The sequence below is a fragment of the Ailuropoda melanoleuca genome, chromosome 2 (genome assembly GCF_002007445.2).
Source record: "Ailuropoda melanoleuca isolate Jingjing chromosome 2, ASM200744v2, whole genome shotgun sequence".
In the NCBI taxonomy this organism is placed as follows: domain Eukaryota; kingdom Metazoa; phylum Chordata; class Mammalia; order Carnivora; family Ursidae; genus Ailuropoda; species Ailuropoda melanoleuca.
In genome coordinates this window covers 145,462,094-145,468,440 of record NC_048219.1, presented here as the reverse complement: position 1 = coordinate 145,468,440, position 6,347 = coordinate 145,462,094, and the positions used below count along the sequence as shown (strand labels likewise).

Genomic DNA, 6,347 nt, shown 5'->3' with positions numbered 1-6,347 from the left:
ATGCATACTGGGAAGAATACAGTCACATATGAATCCAGACAGTTAAAAGCTTTGATTTATGAGATTATAGGGTATTCTTTGATATTCTCTCTGCCAGAAGTTACCAGGTTTTGCCCTAAAGCAACAATTGCTAGAGTGACATCTTTGCATAAGCAAGTTACCCTCCATAGTTTATAGGAGGCTGTAGGAAGGGTTGTGGCATGAGCTAAAGAATTGTTAGAGTGGGTATGTTTGCATTCCTCTGGGGACTGCTATGTAAATGATTGCTAGCCCATGGCTGGGCCTTTCTTCAATCAGCAATCAAGACCCCCCCATTGTGCCATCCCGGGATAGACTTTGCAGTCTAATAAGACCAATTCTGACCTTAACTGTATACCTCCAACCCATTTTTTAGTCCTGTAGCCTCTGGGTCTCAACTGAGTCAAGTTTGGACCTTGGCCTAAGCTCTTGTAGAAGTACAAGTATTAAATGAATGAGAGTTGTTTTTTTTGGTTCTTTTCAGGTTATGAGGTTTTGTCTGTGGCTTAATTTTTCTTCCATAATTTGGTTGATCATTTGATCTTAAATTTTATACAGTACTTCCCCTAATTTTCCATTTTTTGTTTTCCAGGATCGATTGTGCCTCCTTGTGAATAGTGACAAATAATCAAATGCAAAAGCTTTCTAATGTGTTTAGCATAGGGAAAAGTAAGCACTGAACTGACAAAAGACTAAGGTATGAGTTCCAGAACCATCCACAGTCAAGTTTTACGTTCAGAAATTCATTTACCCCTTGAGGTCCCACATCATTTGAACTACTAGATGCTTTTTACAATTACTTCTGGCTGTAGCATCTGATTCTGTACAACCATATAGCAGAAAGTTGACTGCTTTTATGACCTGGCTATTTAAACAAGTCAGGAAACAAAATATATAATTGCATCCCAAATGAATGTTTTCTGGCATTTGGGCTTACAGTAAATGTTAACCCACTAGGTAAATATCTGTTGTCACTTTTTGTTGGATGCTACACCATATTGATTACTACTATGAAATTTGGATTTTTGCCTTTTTCTACTTGGAGCTACTACTTATGACTCTCTTAACTATGAAAGTATAAAAGGCAGTCCTTGTTCTCTGCTATGGGTTGTGCATAAATTAAGAATTTTGTAAATATTTAGAAATTATTTAATTCTCTTATCCTTTTAGTTTTATCCACTAATATTTCTATTTGGTGGGGAAGGGGAGGTTTGCTTTTAATTCTTCCAAAAAATGTTATACCACAAATGATATGTAAATGATATGTACTCCAGGAGTTCTATTAACAGGATATTATAATATGCATTTTTAAATCAATTATTCTTGAAATAATTAGAGCTCCTCCTGCCCAAGGTGAAGGCCTCCAGGTGCCAGTCTGCCATGAGTCTGGAAACAGAGGAACAGGTGAGGTGAAGATGAAGTGGAGATGTAGCTATGTGATTTACTTCCCGACCCACCTTGGATCCCCTTCATGTCCAAATCTCAGTAGTTAATCAAATGTCTGCTGCCATTTACAGAACAGAAATAATGGACAACAGAGTAGAAGTGACGGATGCCAGAGCTACTCTGTAACTAGCTCACCAAATCAAACCATCAGTCCTTGCACCCTTGTTTAATACAAGGAGGCGAGGTCATGCAGACTTTCCAAAAGGACAAAGCCACAATGAACAGGAAGGCAATCTCCAGTTTATAAAGCTTTCTCTTGGGGTGTTTTCTTTTTCTGCCTTCAAAGGGTCTATTTCAGAGATAGTAGTGTTTACTGCTACAGAATGTATCACAAGATAAGAAATGAAAAATCTATCGGCCTTACTGCCCTCCTTTTCTTTCTCTTTTTTATCTTTTATTTTCTCCCTTTTGTCAATTATAGGGACACTTCTCTGAAAGCTGGCAGTTGAAACCACAAGCAGGTATAAAAGATGCATACCAACCTTTTAGCCGTAAGTGTCAGGTAGGTAGCACTGTGATTATCACAGTGACTCTATAAACCATTTAACCATCCATTTTTGCAAATTGAGATAAAACTTATCAATAAAAAGTGACTCTCAAATTAGTAAAGCCAGAGAAGATTTTAAGAGGACTTAACCAAAAGCACTGGATCTATAAAATTTGCAGAATGGGGTGAGCTTTATTTGTATATTTGCAGTAATCCTTATCTTTTTCTCCTTAACCTCAACAGAAAAACAGTGACTGAAATTTTAAAGAGTGCAGTTTTTTTTAATGTTCTGTGACACTGGGAATTTAATATACTCTTCACTCTAGGGGAGACTTACTTTTCTGTAGCCATAATCATTTTATATTGAAAAATAGAGCCAGGCATTAGCCAGAGGTAATTAATTAATTAGTCATAGGTATAGTGTGGTCTTGTTTTAATATTCCCCTTGGGGAGGGGGAGAGTGTCTTTACCAGGTGATTGCTTTACACTTCAGTCCTCAAGAAATCAGGGCTCTTTTGGTTGTTTAATAAAATCAACTCCCTTGGATTTGGGCCAAGATTGACCTATCACATATTGAAATCCTGTCTACAACATCATAATGTGTATATATTAGAAAAGGAATTGCCCTCATAGGGAAAAAATGTTCAGAAAACAGAGAGTTCTGTGTACATTTCTAGAATGAAAAATAGGCATTTGTTAGTTTAACCAGGACCTGCCAATAACTTGATTGTAAATGTTATTAGGTGGACATGTAAACTGAGTCCAAGTCCTTGTTCGAAAGTGAAATTTGCACATTTGTGAGATTAAACACATCATTATCAATGACTGGATCTCTCAGTTCAGAATAACAAATGGCTAAAACTAAACTGTGCAAACAGGACCTTAATAAGGTGCGTGAGAAAGCATTTATTGCTATTATCATCTTTCCAGTTATTTTAGTACAGAGGCAAATGCTTAAGATAAAAGACACATTACTAAAGGTTTTACCAGCACTCATGGCAACTGCTGTAAAAAGTATGTCCACAAAGTGCCCACAGTCTTGAAAAGCTTGTCGAGATTCACCAGGAATTAGTGTTTCTGTCTCTGTGCATAAGGTCAGAGGCTACTCTGTGAAGACTCAACCTCTTGGTCCGAGTTACTCCAAATTTGACAAAGCCATGCCCTAGAGTTTATGTACTTCGTATATGGAAAGAATAATATACACTCTGGGGAATAAGAGGTGTAGTCCATTGTTAAGTCAGGAAATACTCTATTTAGAGCAAGAGATGATCACCCCCTAACATTGTAAAGCAAAAGAAAGCTTCAGGAATTGAATCATAGCAGTTTCTCAAAGAAGATCCTATTCCAAAGGCAATACCACATACCCACATTTCGTGTGTCTGTTAGAAAGGTAAAACTTTTTCTATAGTTAATACAGCATTTTTGTGTACTGGTCTTTTGTTCTTGTACTGATTCATTACATTTAAACTGTTTTGACGTGCCAAAGAACAAAGGCAAGCTATGCATGATTTGACCAAGATGCTGCAAGTAGTTATTAGTCCTTTTCAGTAACCAAGACGACTATTTTTCTGACAGTGGATAGAAGATTGATAATGAAATGATGGGCCAAACTGTAAGATTATTCTAGAAATCATCATGTGGAGTCTAAAATGGAAAATCATAAATGGAGGTATGACTTAACAGATGTTTTAAATTACAGATTGCATATCATGATAAAAATGTGAAATGTATCTGCAACAGTGAGCCCAGGGCTTGGACTAGCTCCTCTCTTAAATCCTGAAACTGAGGCTCGCAGACAATACTATGACTTGCCCAAATCACAGAGCCAAGCAGTGGCAAAGCCAGGATCAGAATCCAGGGTTACTGGCTCCGATGCAGTGCTCTTTCTACTCCATCACGGTCCACCTCTTAGGGTTTTTATTTTCCAAATTACTCCGACACACTGACAATGCTAAGTATTCCTTTTCCAGAGTTATGGCTTTCACTACTTCTGTTGCTGCTGATTCTTTAATTGGTGGTGCAATAAACTTTCCCCGAAGTACGCTCAGCGAACACATTCCTGCGCCAGCCTAAATTATATCCTAGTTTCCAAAATGCGCTGGAGGGGACTTGAGTGCACGGCCCATGGTGTTCGCGGCAGGCGCAGATGGAGCTGTGGTACAATCTGGGTGGGGCACAGAGAGGACTGACCCACCTGTTGTTTCATCGGCTCTTTAAAAAAAAAACACTTTTTATGATCCTTCTTCAAGTGAGTGATTTTCTTCTCTCTGCTATGGTCTCTAGCCACCAACCACAGTAAAAACAGCTGTCAGAAGGCTTCTCTGCACCTCAAGTGCAAAGGGCTGCGTATGAGGTGCTTCTTCAGAAATCACAGGAGAGGGCCAGCTGCTTGCACAGGTATTTACAGAGTGTTACCAGAGACTTCTGAGGCTCCATAAAGCTTTACCTTTACTTGCAAAATCCATTTGAGCCAAGACCTTAAGGGCTTACTTACACTCTCCCACAAGATTGCTTACTCGGATTAGCTTAGATTTGGGGGAGGAAAAACTAAAAGCAAGCTAAGAATGAAAGAACAGATTATGTCCCTGTCATCTACCTCCTTTCTCCCCTTTGTACTAATACCTCTCAGTCCTCTATCTCAGAATCAGCCAGTAAACTTTTCAAAAATAGAGATGCCTCGGCCCTAGCCCCTGAAGATTTGGTTTCAACTTATGGGTATGGCAGTGGGAGGGAGGCGTCAGTCTTTAAAAAGTCCCCCCAGATGATTCTAATGTGTGGCCAAGGTAGAGAACCACTGTTCTATATGTAAAAATACAACAGTGACCACATGAATGCAGCATGCTGGCCACCATGGGGGCAGCGTGAGGTGGGGCACAGTCTATACGAGAATAAAATGACCTGGCTATCCAGCCTAAAGAAATTATAAAAAATGGATAATTGGAAAAAGTCAGGGCATCTGAATTTTTTTTAAGGCATTTAGTCTGGGGTATTCGTATAGCTTTTAAACTAGTGAAACATTTTTTGTTTTGTTTTTTTAATTCCAATGTAAGTAACATGCAGTGTTATATTAGTTTCACCTGTACAATATAGTAATTCAACAATTCCAGACATCAGTGCTCATCATGGTAAGTGTACTCTTAATCCCCTTCATCTATTTCATCCATCCCCTACCCTCTGCCTCTCTGGCAACCATCTGTTTTTTCTCTGTAGTTAAAAGTCTGGGTTTGTTTGGGGTTTTTTTAAGTCTCTTTTCTTTCTTTGTTCATTTGTTTTGTTTCTTAAATTCCACATATGAGTGAAATTATATTCTGACTGACTTATTTCACTTAGTATTATACCCTCTAGATCCATCCATGTTATAAAGAAATCCTTTTTAATTTTTTCCTTTTTTTTAAGATATATTTATTTATTTGAGAGAGCTCATGAGGTGGGGAGGGGCAGAAGGAGAGGGAGAGAGAAACTTTAGCAGACTCCACGATTAGCCTGGAGCCTGACTCAGGGCTCAAACTCATGATCACGACCTGAGCTGGAAACCAAGAGTCAGAAGCCTAACCAACTGCACCAGCCAGGCACCCTGAAATCTTTGTTAATTTAATATCATGCATTCAAGAATTCTTAAGAAATCTTTGGCTTTCATAGAAGGAATGTGAAAAATACTGAAGTTATATAGAAGCTATTTGATAGTGGAAATTTTTTTGAAGAAGGTTTCCAAAATTTAAGAGTATTCTCATACTTTTTTCCTTCGAAGACTCGTATCATTTACTGTCATCACTTCTTAGTTTATTACACTTTTCTAAAGTCAAAAATCACTCTATAAATGCGTTATCATAACCATGCTCATAAATGGTTTGGATTGGCTTTGGATGCATCCAAATTTGACTTCCTAATATGGACCACATTCATCTGGTGTCCCTATAAATATGGATTCCTCCAAACCTGACTCCAATCCCATGTGTGCATTTATATATGCACATACATCTTTTAAAAATTTACATTGCAAATACAATAATATTTAGTGGCTCTGGTAATTTATAATCCGCTATCCATTTCCTACCTCTACTCTGTCCCTATCCCCTAGATATTTGATCTAAATTTATGGTTCTCAAATACTTTGCTGCACATTAGAATCACCTGAGGAGCTTTTAGAACTCTCCATGCCCCAGGCTGCATCCCAATATCTCTAGAGGTGGGACCCAGGTATCAGTATTTTTCTCAACTTTCAAAATGCAGCCAAGGTTGAAAATCACTGGTCTAAGTCCATTGTTGTAAAACCTCTTTTCCATGATTAATTTCAGGATAAACATGTGGTCCAATCCTTCCCAAGGTGTGAGAAGTCTCTTGAAGGGCTGCTGAGAAAGCTTTCTTAAAAAAAAAAAAAAAAAAGCGGGGGGGGGGG

The 6,347-nt window shown here is 38.3% G+C and overlaps 1 long non-coding RNA gene across 2 annotated transcripts in view; it reads right to left on the bottom strand.

The window, feature by feature from the left end:
• Positions 1–6,347, bottom strand: part of LOC117801103 — a 79,893-nt gene that overhangs the window by 28,235 nt on the left and 45,311 nt on the right. The gene's annotated exons all lie outside the window — the stretch shown is intronic.